Consider the following 16,517-nt stretch of genomic DNA (forward strand, 5'->3'; position numbering starts at 1 on the left):
TGAAACAGTCTCACAGCACTTTTCCCATCTGTGCTATGGAAATCTCTATTGACCTTGCTGAGTGGCCTGGCCATCCATCATGTCAGAGCTGAGCTACCTGCGAGGAGAGCACTGGGGACTGTCACCTCACCTACCTGCCTCAGTAACTGCAAAACCAGAGCAGAGCCTAGCCTCAGCTCTCCCCATGACAGATACATTCCCTTCCCTGCTAGTCCTTAGGCTTTTTCCGTCACTTTCTCCTGATTTGTTTCTCATGGTTCAGTGGAAAAGTGAGAGTAGGCATACACACAAGGTCTTACTTACCTTTAGGTGAATATCTGTAGCATCAATCTTGGTAGCAAAGAAAATCTCAATTCTGCTACCTTGTCTTTTCCCTGTTCTATTAGAGCACATATTCACATTTCAGACCTAAAGAGAGACTGATTTGCTCTTTCCTACAAACTTTGCCTCACCAGAATATTTCACATCAACTTTAACTGTCAGGGAACAGAAAGGAATGGGTACAAGATGATGACTTAATCCAGCATCTGTTGAAGTCTATGGTCACCTCTCTTTAGAACAAGACCTAAATACTTATTCCTAAAAGCAGCTTTGACACTTAATCCTTGGAGGAAAAAAAAAGAAAGGGAGTGAGTCAAATACAATAAAACTCTGACATTTTTGGATTTGAAGGACACATCAACCTGAAAGCAAAAGCTCTGCTTGAGCTATGCAGTGGCTTTCCAAAGAAACTGTGACAGTGGATAGAAGGAAAGTAGGATGACTCCATCCTTTTGGAAAGTTAAACCTGAGGCTGAACAAAAGGGAGAAATATAGTTCAAGTTTCAGAGCAAATATAGCAAAGGCAGAGGGGTGACCTAGTAGTCCCCCTTCTCCTGACGTGGTCGTAATATCTGTAATTTTTTTGTTGTTGTTGCAGTGAGTAAAGGCCTCTTCTTATGGTCCTGTAGAATGGCTTTTTAGGCTACCTGTTTCAGGTAGCACTCTCATCATGCCCATGGCCTACACAAAATCTGCAGCTTATACTGCAGATGGCTTCACAGCAGTGCTTGCTGCAGGATGTTCTCAGTGCAAAAGCCATTTGAAAAAAAAAAAAAAAGTAAAAAAAAAAAAGTATTTCACATTAGAACAAGTAAAAACTGTCTATTACAAGTCACTGTTAGCACAGGCTGGCAGTGTTCCTCACCCACCTGACCTTTAGTTCTGTTCAGTGTGCAAGGTCAGCTCCCTTTGTGCCTGCGAGAGCCTCTGAGTTTGGCAGAAATTTTGCATGAATGCAAATATCTACAAAGAGGGAGTTTGTTGACAGGATCAGGACCTTTTGAATAATTCTGAAATGACCACACAGCTGGAATGAAGAGCTTGACACGTGCTCTGTGTCTACGGAGGCGTCATTGATTGCTTTTGGGTTTACACAGAAAACAAAAACACCTGAGGTCATTCTCCACATCCCTCTCACCACATAATGCTATGCTCTCCTTGCTCAAAACCAGTCGATATCCTAGTATTTTTACCTTATAACCTCGGAATCTAGAGTCATGGTAACACACAAGCTTTTCTGCCTTCCTTCTACAACGACTTCCGTAAATAGACAGATAGATTTCAAAGCTTCTAGGAGAAATGAAACCCATGAACACTAAATCTTGAAAAAGACAGAAAATATAAGGAGCTTCCTACTTTCTAAAACCAACATCAATAAATGTTTTCTTCCGAGTTTTTGTTGCCTCTTTTTATTATTGTGATATTTAAGCTAAGCTGATAACCTGGGAACAGCGCAGGTCAGCAGGAAGAGAACTGGCCTTGCCTGATGGGAGAGTGCACCAATCTCTCAAAGCTGGCATTTAGAGTAGAATTAATCACATTTAATAAAATTTATCTTTGGAAAGTGTCCCTGTCCATGGCAGGGGGTTTGGAATTAGATGATCTTTAAGGTGCCTTCCAAACCAAACCATTCTGTGACTGTGATTCTGTGATATATATAAAAGTAAGATGTCTGCTCAAAGACAGTAATTTAAATCCTCATCCCAACTATTTTAGACTTTCATCTCTGTTAGGTTGAACTGCCTTCTGCAAGTGTGTGCTGCTGTCCTTTGACTACAGCCAGTGTTTAAACAAGCTGCTCATGCAGTTAAATGCATGAGAGTTAAATGCACTCTCATTTGTGTGGATAAATTACTTCCATCCACAGACTATGGCTACACTGTAGAGTGACATAGAAATAATAAGCTACCTTCAAACAAATGGGTTTTGTCAGTATCATTTTAACTAATTGCACCTCCTAAAAAGAAAAAAAGTAAAAGATTTTGACTTTTTCATGAAAGATAAAGTTCATGAATGCTTTATATTGGTGTCTATATTGCTCTTTAATATATGATATTTTCCTTCAGGACAGGAAAAAAAGAAGAGGCAGTTGACCTCTCCTGTAATATAACTGAAGTAAAATTCATCTGGCTCAGAGGAGTATTTAATGGGGCAGTGAACTCATAGATGCAGGGATCAACTTCTTGTTTTGCATTTGTGCTCTGTGTGAAACATTGGATTCTTAATTTAATTGGATTTCAGGTAGTATTATAGTAACAATGTATAGTCAGAATGTGTCTCTCCCTATAAAAAAATAATTTAACATAGTTCATGGAAATGAGACACTGTCTGAATAGATAAACATGTCAGGTTTGTTACCATCTCTGGTGCTGGATATGTGAAATCAGAGAAGTAATTTATCTCTACCTTAGTTTTGATTTTATACCATTTTCTTCTGCTGGAGATTGACTTCAGGTCTCTGCTAGAAAAAATATGATGCAAATCTGTTCCAAAGAATCTTAAAATTAGGAAGAAACAACTTAATAAGAGGAATTCATTAAATGTGGCTTCCTACAGTATTGCTGAGGACTTTTCTGAAAACCATAATTAAAACAAGGCCCCAGCCAAGTGCTAGAAGCCTCTTTTGTGTTTGTCCACTCTCCCAGCCCAGCCCAGGAGTGTGTGCTACAACACAGCTCCTCCATTATTCAGATGATATCAGCTGAGGACGTTCAGCTTTGCTAACAAAGGAGGCGGCAAATGTCTCTCCTTTTCCCATTAAAATCTTCTCCTGCAGTTGCCTCAGTGTGTGTGAGTAGATATAATAAGCAGATTGCAGAATTAATTAATTATGTGAGTTAACTTTTCACTTTCACCCTTCACTGAAACTCTTTTGTTCCTTAGCCCTGGCTTTTGTGAAGCTGAAGTTGTTTCCCAGGGTGTGTAGCTTTTAACATGACTGTGTCCCGTGCCCAGCTGCTGCAGCACACCAAGCATGTGGAACATTTTAACAAGGAGTTTTAATGAATCCCTGGAAAGAAAACACCCTCAAAACCAATACTTCAGTACGTGAGTACTTATATTCACTGCAGCAACAAAATCACCAAAAAAAAAAAAAAAAAAAAAAAAAAGCAAATATTTTCTTCTACATTTTAAACAAACTTTAACCACAGCTATCAGCTGAGAAGTAAATTTGGTAATGGGTCCTTTCCACAAGGCTGCGAGTGAATTACTTCAGACTTTTGGATGATTTGCTAGAAAGATGTGTAAAATTGCTTGGTGATTTGAACACCAGCAAGCACTTTGCATACTCCTTACAACTTTTTCAAAAAGTGCCATCACCTATTCTGCATTGCCCTTGGCTTCTCACACTTGTGTCAGAAGGAAATGAGAGATTTTTAACACAGCCAACGAGTTCAGTGCAAAGTGGAGAGGGGCAGAATTTCCCTCAGGTCTTAATCCCTATAAAGGTTCAGGGCACTGTGTGGTTGTAATCAGTCATTTCTCTTTCTGAATTACTTTATTCAAAACCATGGGCAACTCTGTAATGTCTTCTTTCTCTACCATCAAATGAATATTATGTGGCAAGAAAGCAAAACTAGAAAAGGGGCAAAGAGGAAATAAGGAGAGAGGAATTAGACAGAGTTTCTGCTTGCAGGCCTTGTTGCTGACTTTATTCAGTGTATATTTAAATTACCAGCATTACTTCCCTATGGCCTTGTCTCGACTGTTTTAAGAATTAGATGAGCTGATGTTTGCAAAGCAGTTCCCTTGTGGAAGACACTGCCATTTTCATGGAGTATTGAAGGTTGCAGATGAATTCCTGTTCTGAAGCTGCTACTTTCCTCCCCTCCCAAGCCCCCAGTTTTAATCAGTCCTACTGATTGCACCACCACCCCTACCCTGGCTGAGGCACCATCTCCCTCTCGTGGTTCCTTGCTAACAGAGAGGATGTGGACGAATTGGGTAACAGGCTTGAGGCTTTTAAAGCAAAAGAATGAAGACTGATGGTTTCAGACACAGTGGTCAAAGTCCCTTTGTCTGGGAGACAGTAAATTATGTCTGTATTTCAGCCAGAGCTGTTCCATGACTTTTAAGGTGAAATGGAAATCCCTTAGCTAGGAATAGCTGTAATCACCAAAGTCTGAAAAAACTTTGTGCATTTTCGGAAGGTTCTTTCAAGGCTTTGTCAGAGCCACACAAAAATTAGGACAGGAACAAAAGTGCTAGGATATTTTTATACTTGAATTTATAATAATTTTTAGATCCCTGAGTCCACAGAGAATTAATAAAGAATACTAATGGACACGCCAGCTTTCAAAAAATGGTAAAAAGCTAAACTCTCTTGTACAGCCATAGGAATCTTCAGCTCTAGGCTTCAGGGTGAGAAGTCTAAGATTCAGTAAGTACAAAATAATAAAGTTTTATGCTGCCAGGTCGATCTGTGTGAATTTCTGCACACACACACACACATACACACATGCACTCCTGTGTATTTAGTAAATCTGAGACTTTGAGACAATTTGTGGGTCAACATCTGAAGATGGCTGAAAACAAGAATTTCTGATCAGGTTAAAGCTCCAAGTGTCCTTGTATCCTCTGTCAACAAGGGATAGAAACAGCAAAGTCAGAAAGGCTTAAAGTGGTACTTCTTTCCTGGTTAGAAAAGTCTAGAATCAGAAATTATCTTTTATGGTTTTATATACTGTATATTTGGCTTCTGACTAAACCAAGCAGCAATCCTGCAACCATCTGGAAATTCTCCATACTACCAGACTTTGGGGCAGCAGAAAATACTCTGAAAAACAAAGAAAACCAAAGCATCTCTCATTTTCTGTTTTCTCTCTTGGTCACCAAGAAAGGGCTGATTATGAGCAAGCTTCAGAGGCTGGTCCCAGTTAGTGTATATACATTTATACAGGATGGATATTATGGGAGCTCACTAAGATGAGCTAGAATAAACTGTGATCTCCTTTTGGAAGATGTGCATAAAAAAATGAAAAAGGATTTAAACACAGTTTTCCGCCATTCTGGTTTAGCTGTCCTCTGACTGTCTAGGAAACATCTGCCTTCCCAATTTGGTGAACTTAATTAAAACTTTTTTGCTTAAACCATTTAGCAAATTCAGTTTAAAAATTGAAGATAACTTTGAATCAGTCAGAACTGCAATTTTAGGAAGAAGATTGTTTAAATAATCTTGGCCACCTCTCCAGCAGACTTTAAAATGCAGGCAATGTTATAGATTAATTTACTACTTCAGACTTTGAAATTTTCCCCAAAGATCTTCAGCGTTTTTATGACCACAGTCACTGTAGATTTAGGATATAGTCCGGCATCTATTAATTCCAAGGAAAAACTTCCTTTCATTCAGAAGCACTGACTCAGAAACCTATTTGCACTTATTTGGAACTACAAACTAGTGTCGTTTGTATGGTTCTGAACCTGTAACTGTAGAAGACATAAGTTAATGTCCATCTAGGTAAAGTATGCCACTGGTATTAAAAGAGAAAAAATACCATTTGAAAAGGGCATTTGTGGCAAGTTTTTTGCAGTTTCACCTTTGTTGCCAAAGGTCTGCAATTACATGAATTAAGGTGACTTAAAGCTCCTTGCCAGGCTGCAGACACAGGATAACTGCCCCTATCCGTCAGTCTGCTGACTGCAGCCAGATACAGATGAAGCAAGGAAGACTGGGTGTTTAACAAATTGCATTGCTTATTTCATTTATATAGCCTTGACCTTAACTGCTTCCATAAAGCAGCTTCTGTTCCTACCACAGGCAGGGATTTGTTTCTTCCAGCAGATTCCCTTGCAGTGCTGCAGCCCCACCACATCCAGTAGTGCTGCCACCCCAGCCTTAATTCCAAGGACATTTTCAAGTGGAATCAAAGACATCCTCTTTGGATGACACTTGTTGATTCACAGCTGGGAGTGACATAAAGAAACTGACCTTGACAGGCTCAGTTTGAAACGAAAGAGTTTGGCACTAAACAGGGGTTTAAGATAGCAAGCAGTGTCTTCTTTTATGGAAAAATATGTCGTGGGGAAAAGGGAGAGGATTGATCAGGTCCTGTGGAGAAACCTGCAGCTGGTTATTGCCTTCATAGAGAAAAAAGTCAATGATTTAATGTGATTTACCTGATCTGTCCCAGCTGATTATTTTAGTGTGAGAGGAAGGACCTATTTCTCTCAAGGGTTTGTCATAATGGTAAACAGTGACTACCTCAGATACAGATTATAAACCTACAGTTTACACAAAAGTATTGGGTCAAATTAACCCTGGTGCTGGTGTTTTCCAATTCATAATTTTCCATTCATAACGCACGTGGAGTTGAGGTTTCTAACTGAGCACTCTCCATCGTCTTCTTCAGGAACAATCCTGGGGTCCAAATAAAGTTCTGTAAATATCTACATGCAGTGTCTTTAACTGTAAGTCAATTTTGTTTTCCAGTTTCTAGTCACTGTAGGATGTTATCATACCATGTTACAACATCAATTATTTCCCAAAGATCATAATTTCTTCTTGTAGAGGTCTCTTGCCACCATTCATAGATTTCTTTCTCTTCTCTAGAAGCCATGTCATATTCATGTAACACAGCACAGCTTTTGTGTCTTGGCTCTTGAAAAGTTTAACACAGCAAGACCAGCTTCCAACTGAATCAAAACTAACAATAAACAATAAAATCAAAATTAGCAATGAACTCAGTTCTGGAGCATGAGTTTTCTTGAAAACATTAAAGATGTTTTTGAAATTTTCAGAACATCAAAACATTACAAATTTATCTTTACTGGTGGAACAAAAATCAAAGTGCAGAACTGACTGGTGTAACATCAGGTGGCCTAGAGCAGGACATAGGGGTGGAAGAATTCTGCAGAATTTAATGTGGGCAGTAAAGCCAAAGGACACAGGGAGTTTCTTCTGTAGGAAATTCTGTAACTCTAGCAGCTTTTTTAATCTTAAACATTTTTCTTTTTAGAGAATAAGTTCAAAATTGTTTTGCTGTACCCCAGGGTCTAACAACAACCAAGAGGGAGAAACAGAAGTTTATCCCCTTGTGAAGTAGGGGAACAGAAGTCAAAGTGTGCAGCGTGAAAACTCCAGTTCTAATTTTCACAAAGTGTGGAGCAGCTCAGGCAGATGAAAAGATTAAATATTGACTTGAAATAAATTCTTGGGTTTACATTTCCAAACATTTCAGTAAGACCTTCTTTTTCCAGTGGAGAAAATATTTCAAATTATATTGTTTGGCTAGTCCATAGGTTTGGAGAAAAATTTTTCATAATTCTAACAGTTTCTAAGAGTCTCATGTGAGTTCTGAGGTGTGACTGGTAATGTAGGAAGCAGTATTGCATACAGTGTTACGTGACGTGATACCAAAATCTGCCACTGACCCAACCTGCAGATTTAATTGGTAAGAAAAGCACATGCTCTAGATAAAACTCAAAAAAATGACATAATCTAACTACTGTTCATTACATTTTTTGTGAATTGATTGAATATTATCATCTTTGCTGCACAAACAATCAAAAAAGGTTGAGAGTTTAGGTGGTGCACCTCAATTAAAACAGAGGAGGCAATGATAGGATTTCCTTTCTTTGATAATGTTGTAGTTGAAAGAATGGAAAGGCTAAATCCAGGTAGAAGTAAAAACAACCCTGTCTTTTATATAAAGTTTTCCAGGGAGCAAGCTGAAGATCATGTCATGTGCAGGGACCCTTCAGTATTTCCCGTGTTGCCATTGTATGCAGAAACATGATCCCAGCAGGACATGGAGAGTGTCTTTGTCTTTCAGAAAATATCAAAAGAAAGTTGAGATTATATCCTTGCTACCTGCCAGTCTTTTTCACCAAGATTAAGAGGGCATAAAGCCCTTATTCTGAAGAGAGAAACCCTCCCTCCCCTTCAAACTCCTCCTTAGAGGTGGCTGCTACCACTGAATCTGCCACGACTGCTGCTGCAGTGGCATTCAGCTCTCAGCAAACCAGAGAATATAGTTTTGTAAATAATTTTAATGTCTACAGTGTAAATGCTTTTCTTAAAATAAAATCAAATGTGTTTTGTTGGTTGTTTTTCTTACAAATAATTTGAGTTTGGAGAGCTGTTTAGCACTTAAGTACTGACATTGAGTAGTCAGAACAAAAATTGTTTTCTCTAAGACATGATCTTGAGCAGGAATTTTCTCTCTTCAAAATGCTAATTAAACAAAACAATGAATTTTGATAAATAAGTACATCTACAAGTTCCTGGCCTCGGGGAAGTGTCAGCACAATATTTATTGTTTGCAAGAATGAGTATCTTACATAAACACTTTCCCCTATTAAAAGATAGAAAGCTTGTATTTCAAATTAAAACAGCTGTGAGGGGCTGTTTGTGTGTGTTTGTGCATGAGAGTGTTTTTCAGATGAGGTCTGAAAATAGACAGAGAGTCAATTAAATGGAAGAAGACAAGGAGGTGGATGCTGTGAGAGGAGGATGTGCAGTGGAACTTGGTTGGAATTGGGAAACCCAAAAAACTCTGAGGGAGAGGTTGCCTCCCCAGCTGTGCCTCCTCTTTTGCAGTTTTCAGGGCAGTTGCAGCCATAAGTGAGATCAGGTATTTACTGAAAGTGGTTCATAAAGGCACTTAGAAACAGTCTGTCTATGTCTTGTAATTCCAGTATCTTTACTTTCTCTGAAAGTCAACCCTGTGTTTGCTAACTTGGGGGGTTTTGTTTGAAATTGGGTTTTTTGTTTGAAATCTGGGGTTTTGTTTGAAATCTGCCTTATTGGGCACATATGCAGCCATGGAACACAACAAAGAAACAGCAGGATAAAAATCTTCCTGCATGGAACCAGAAAGAATTACACCTCGTGTAACAAAGTTAGTTTAACTTTATTATACAAAATTAAATGCTTTCAGATTTGATTTTCCTAAATTTTATTGTGATAGAGGTAGGACATCCCAAGGAACTGTATAACCAGTGCCACTAAATGAGTTCCTTCACGTTGATGTGACACCAAGCAGCAGCACACACAACACTGAGAGCTGTAAAACAATTGCATGTTTAGTTATTTATTTTCAAGTAAACATCCTGATTTTTTTTTTTTCACAGAATCACAGAATCATTCAGGTTGGAAAAGGACCTCCTGAGTGAGTCATCCCATCTATCACAGGCATCCAGTCCCAGAAATTCCATAAAAAGATAAGATTTTAACACCTTAAAATGAGATAGTGCATCTACATTTTTCTATTCCCTCATAAGAAGCAAGTTAATTTCTATTCAGAACTTTCCATACACCTTTCATTAGTATTCATTAGTATTTGCATTACCTTATTCTTTGTACTAACAGTAGGGAATATAAACTATTTTGTATCTATAGAAAAATACATTTAAACAGAAAAAGAGAGAGCCTTTAAGAGATGTAGAAAAAACCACTATTGTTACTTTTTTCATTGAAGTATTTTCTCATGCCCATCCTGATCTGCTATTATCACTATTTGTTAAGGCAGTACATTGTACTTTATCAAATTACAGCCATAAAGGCCTACATGTAGCAATTTTTATGTTATTTGTGAGAAGAGGAGGAAATATCATGGGCATCTTATGGTTTCTAAGGCACAAATGTCTTTTGGACTTCCCTGATGGCTCACAGACTCAAGAGGGAAAATGAATATGTTGGTGTTCATCAGTGTGACAAAGGACAGATTCCTCACGGTGCTGTAGAGAAATGCTGTCACCACTCTGGTAATAAATTGCCATGATTTAAACTTATCAGAGCAGGGCTCTCCAAGCCTTAATGGAGAGTGTGTATGGTTGATGTAGGACCCATATGTGGAGCTGTCACAGCCTGACCTCACTTGCCACAGCAGCAGTGGGCTTTGATTGCACCCTGCACACTCCAGACGTATTTTTCTCCCTGTCCTGCTCCCTGCCAGATTTGGATGCCAGAGATGCTGAATGTCACCACGCATTTTAGCTACTGACAGCAGGCTAAGGACAGCAATGTGAAAAGGGATGTAAAACCTGGTTTAAAATCTTTCAATGGGTGGAAAAAAGTAGTGGCTTGGTTAGAAGGAGTGTTTGTTTCACTGGGGCTGAGTGAGGTCCAGCACTCGCCTTGACTGCAGATCACTGAGGACAGATGGGTGCCCAGTGACCCATCCCAAATGGTGTTGGTCTCCATCCAGCTTCATGGACAGGTATCTGCATACAGCTGGTGCTGACTGGCATCTTTGGACAGTCTGGACAGAGGAACCGAGGTCCGAGCGACCTACAGAGACTGAGCTGTCCTATCACCCTGCTGCAAGAAGGCTGAAATATATTGGCAAGAAAATCTTCCCTTATGCTACCTAAATAAGAATTTTGTACTTTGTGTTTCCAATATCTTCCCTGGGTAATAGACCCTTCAGAAAATATTATGAATTTTATATTTTTGCAAAAGCTTCACAAACTTTTAAGCAATGTGTATATGTATATTTACTAAAGAAGCAGTTCTGAGAGATCCAGAGTTACAACTGCTTGAATTTTACAATTAATTCTCAATTCTACTTTGTATATTTAAAAAAAGTCCCCAGCATATCCTTCTCATTGTACTGACATAGAGAAAAAAACCAGAACCCCCAACTCCTAAAACACCCCACAAAGTAGTGTTATATAAGTATTTATATTTTCATATATTTTACCTTAATTCACCTGTTATGAAGGAAACTGTGTTAATGGAGAAATTTTGCATTGAAAGTGAGACTATTTTTGACACAGACAAAATCAGTACTGAAGCAACACAGATTATTACCTGAGTGATGAGTTGAAGATGAGTAGCAGCCAGAATAAATTTGTCATGAACAAATCACGTCAAACCAATCTAAACTCCCTCTATGATGGTGGATGAAGAGGAGCAGTGGATATCATGAATCTTGGCTTTAGGAAGGCTTTTGGTGTGGTCTCGGGTGGAACTGTCACAACCAAAGTCTAGATAAAACTAACAGGTACAAAAAAAATGAGTAACTGCAGCCAAGGTACAGATACTGATGGGAAGAGACACTGAAGGAGGTTCTGCAATGGTCTCTTCTAGGTCAGTCTCTGTCAGGGTTTTTGCTAAATCTAATGAGCCAGACACAGGAAACGTATTTTGGAAGACAGGCTTAGAATTCAAATTCTTAGAGGTGCAAACAGATAAAAATGAAATTAAATTAATTTCATGGGGACAAATGTAGGATTTTGCATGTAGGTAGGAGTAATTAGCTCCAAAGACAGAAATCAGGGAGCAATCAGCAATTCTAAAGTCAGTGTTAGGATTATGGCTGATCACAACTGGAAAACAAGTCAGTGATGATGTGCTGTTGAAGATACCTTCCCCTTTTACTCAGCAGCATTCACAAGGTTTTCACTGAGCTCATCTTTGTTCAGGACACTCCTGGAGAAAGGAGGAGCAATTAGAGTCTGTAGGACATCAGTGGAAAATCTGAGCTGGGGAAAAAGCTGACACAAAAGGACATGTTTTTTTAGTGTGAAGAGATGATGGAGAAAACAGCTGTTAATTACAGAAAGGGCTGCTGTTTAATGAATTCTTCATGGGTATAAACTGTAGCAAAACACATCCAATTAAATTAGAGAGTGTATTTCTAGCCCTGCAGAGAGGCAGCACATTTTTATTGATTTTCTTCTGGGTAGTATTGTGGTTGTCCTTCTGCACACTGACTTCTGTTGGCCTTCAGCTCATGAGTGGTTCAACAGCAGGTTGGGACACCCAGCTGGAGAACGCAGCAAGGGATTTCACAGCTTGATTTTTGTATAAAGCCTATGGGTGAACCAGATTTATCTGCAGACGGCATTTCTGCAACAAAGTTCATATACCTTGAAGACCTCCTGCAACTCAGAGCACCACTGAAGTCAGTGTGGCTACGCTCATGTATTTTAGGCTCATTCCAGGTGTTTTAGGCTCCTTACAGGCATTTCAGGAATCAGTTCCTTCTTTTTACTATAAAATAATGCATATTAATGCTGTTCATGCTGTGTGGTCTTAAAATAGGCACCTACTCACATGTACATTGTGCTTCAAGAGCAGAATTGTGAGGAATGAGACAACTCTTGGTTCTTAATTAAAATAATTAAGAACAATTTATTAAAAGAACAATCAGCAAAAAAATTGCAAGTACCAAGGAATTATAAAGCCAAAAAACCCCTGGGTCTGCAGTGATTAGAGACCTTGTTGGCTGAACTGACTCAAAAGTCCCAAAGCAGAGACCTTACAACGCTGGGGTGACTTCAGCTAGCCCAAAATCAGAATGGTTAAATTACCTTTTGAAAGAGATAGAAGCCTGTGCTCCCAGCATCTGGCTTCACCAGCAGCTCATCTGAGCTGAAAAAGGCCCCCTGAGTGGGTGTCCAGCAGTTTTATAGAGTCTGGGTCCCGCCCATGACCGCCCACTGTCCAGCCCCCATGGTCCTGGATGATTGGTGGTGTCTTGAGGTGAGGTAATCTCAGTCTGCCAATGGCTTGCTGATGTGTAGGGGAAAGATTTCATCAGCTCCAAGGGCGGGAAAAGTTCTCATTAAAATTCCAGGTTGCCACAGTGCTGAGTTGCAGGCCAATGGCCAGGTTCTAAAAATAGCTCTGTCCGTTAGAAGGTCCGCTTTTTGGCAAAGCTCAAACTCACTTAAAACTTACAAGGGTTAAGAACACTTGGTATAAGGTCTAAAACTGGGATATAAGTATTTCAGAGAACTCTTAAAAACAGGGTAATTAACTTGGACACATACAGGAATTAAGACATTGTGGGTTTTTACACTTTTTAGGGACTAAAGAGGGGAACAAACTTGTGGAACTTTATTAACAAGGGATTTTTACGGAGGAATTATGTAAAACACTCTTTAATCAACTAATCAGGGGAATAACTTTGGAACTTAATAACTCTCAACTGGGTTTATGGGTAATTTGAATAAACAATACTTAAACAAATAACAATTAAAAGTTGAAACACTTAATAAGCAAAGGCCAACACTCCATTTCATATATGACAAGAATCAAGCTGAACGAGGAGCTACACATAGGGACAAAGGCAAAAAGATGGGCAAATAAGTGCAAATGGAGTGCGGAATCATTGAAATTATTGAATGAGGTTGAGACAGTAGAACAGAAGGGTTTAAGTAGAGCTGTGACTTTAAGAAGGAGATGTGAAAATACACATAAGAAATGCAAATCTAGACAGCAATGAATTGCCAGGCTAATCTTGTTGCCACCTCTTACTTGCTGCACTCATGTGTTACGTCCTACCTTAAACCACGTTAATGTTACATGGTGCATTCCCAAACGTGTCTCACGAAGGTCAGCCAGGTTTGGGAAGGTTTGGAGTCCTGCAGTGAATGTGACATATGAACACAAACCTGAATTGTGACCTCTTCAGCGGTGGGATAGCTCATCTCACACTTCTGCACAGCATTTAATATATTCTGTTCACAGAAGAGAAGGGATGTGCTTTTATGGAAGCACAAATATCAAAAATCCAACACTGAAACACTGTCTTAGATGTTGCTGAAAGTGTAAGAAATACTGGTGACATGACCATGTCAAATCGTATCAACCTTTTCTTACATTATTTATTCCAAATAATAATGAAAAAATCATGAAAGGTATGAAACTACTGCTGATTTTTCTCTCTGACAGAAAAAAACCCCAACCCAAAACCACATTACAACTAACCACTGCAGTCAGAATGGGTGAGCAGTGCCAGAGAGGTGGAGAAGAGGAGGTAAGATGTTACTTAACTGCTTGACTAAAGGAACTTTAGGGCTACTTTTCAGGCTTAGGCACATGTTCCAGTTTGGCCAAATTTAGAAATATATCCTCTGAGGGAAGGCAGGATACAACCATCCTCCCCCCACCAGGTTCAGGAAAAATGAATTTTCCTTGAAGGAAAGTGAAGGAGGTAAAAACTATTTATTTAACAAACACACAGGGAAAGGATAATGATGCTAAGTAATAAAACCTCTTGCTCTGCTGAGAGAAACCTGGGAAAATTTCAGAGTCCTTCCATAGATCTCTCTCCCTCTCCTTGGAGCTGGGATGGGGGTGCTGGGCCCACCTCCAGGGCCAAGGCCTCGGTGGAAATTCCTCCCAATGTATTCTGATGTTGAAACTGCCCAGCAGAGAAAAAAAAAAAGAGAAAAAACAAAGTCCCAGGAAAACAAAAGTTCAACTCTCTGTCTCTCTCTGGAGAAAGAAGAAGGAGCTGAAAAACTGGCCGAAAGCGAGCAGGGTGCCTTCCCCACTCTCGCTCTGCTGCCGCAGCTGAGCACAGAGCAGTCACTATCTCTGTGTCCTTGAAAACAGGAAAACAAACTACCTAGAAAGTTCCCTCGGTTTTGTCTCTCCCCTCTCTCAGGCTCAGTTTAAAGGCACAGAAAGGCACAAAATTATTTTCTGGACATGGGGCAGCGATAGGGGATACACATCACAAAGTCAGCCCAAGACATTACCTAAATGCAATGTCTACATTAAAATATAATCACTAACGTTTACAAATGTATTTGCTGTAGTTTCAAGCCATGGCCACTGAGAAGATATTGGCACATCTTTGTCTGGAGCCTTTTGGAGATTATGATGTAACCTCTGAGTACACAGAGAGAAAACAGTGATGCTTAAACTTAGATGGGAGTTATCCAGTGTGGATTCCCAGTTGAAGTTTATCTATCTATCTATCTATCAATCATCAATCTATCTCTCTATCTATCTATTTATCTATCCATCTATCTACCTAGGTCCCTACCTTCCTTCCTACCTACCTAGGTGCTTGTTTGAATGCTTATTTGAACCTAGGTGTGGTGCTTGTTTGCCTACTGGGCTTAAACCACATCACATCTGAGTCCAAGAAATTTTCTTTTCACAATTTCAATATAAAATCAAGTCATTTGCTTTCTTTTATAGAGCTCAGACAATTATTTCAATTTATAAATGTATTTTTATGTGTTCGTGGTCACTTCCCTTTAAATACCTACGAATTTTTATCAACCATGATCAGACCTGTGTTGTCTCAATGAGTAAAGTCTTAGTAAAGGATATACCTGCACTTTTATGGCACATTCACTGTCTCTGACCATCTCACATTGCAATCAGACTCCTAATATACAATTTCTTGTGGCACTCATGATACTCTCTTCAGTAGAATAACTGTCACTGTTAATTTCAGCCTAATTTCTATTTACCTCAGTTTTACTTTACAAAGGCCTTGAATACTTTTTCCCTCAAAGGCTGAAACCATTGGTTGGAATCTTTCAATTACCTTGTCCTTTCATTGAAATGAAGAGGGCAAAAGCATCATAGTGATGCTGAATCGAAAGATATTAATTGAAATTATAATTGAAAATTATACTGCTGCAGGGTTTTTTTTCTGTCTTAGCTATCCCTCTTCCCTGTAAATACATTTATTTTAATTTTGAAAGTTAGTTTGTCTATATGTGTGTATATTTATTTACATATGTATGGTTTTTTGTAAAATAGAAATACAAAAAGGTGCCTTTTACTGTTATGGTCTCTATGGTTTATTCATATGCCTTTTAGCACAGTGGGAAAAGATTTTTTTTTTCTTATTAATTCTGCACCCTGAATCCTGCAAATATTGGTAAACCTAAAACATCTGCTGAGGGCTTTGCAGTCCTGTGCAATTTGCTACATGTTGCTAGAGCACTCAGCACTTTCTACAGCCTAAAATATCTCCAAAAGTACAAATATTTCTTATTTATGATCTGCAGATATGAACCAAACACAGACCTAAACCCTTTTTTTAGTCTCCTTATAGTGGTATTTATTTTAAAACTGCATCTCCCTTTATACCTTGCCTGTTTGAAATACTGTTTATTCTTTAAATGGTCACTGTAACCATGATGATGGTCAATTGTGTGGAGGCAGCAGTGCTGTGAAGGTCTCATTTTTGGTGCTTTTTTTCCCATTTTGAGGAGGAGAGGGCAGAAAATCAATGCAAGACAGATACAGCGTGAAACCCACTGTGCATTTTCATTATGAGCCTGTAACCTCTGAGACTTAGGAAGTAATACTGAAAGAACAGCCAGAGAGGAAATTGGTGAAAAAGTTTCTATTTTTCATCTGGTTTCAGGTTTTTTTGTCTACTTGGAGATAAATAGCTCTGCCTTGGAAGAAAAGTGCCTTTTTTTAAAAAGTAAAAAGAAAAGAAAGAAGGAGTTTTATTTTCATTCTAGAAGTCTAATGGAGAGAAACAGCA

The sequence above is a fragment of the Corvus hawaiiensis genome, chromosome 5, assembly GCF_020740725.1.
Source record: "Corvus hawaiiensis isolate bCorHaw1 chromosome 5, bCorHaw1.pri.cur, whole genome shotgun sequence".
In the NCBI taxonomy this organism is placed as follows: Eukaryota; Metazoa; Chordata; class Aves; order Passeriformes; family Corvidae; genus Corvus; species Corvus hawaiiensis.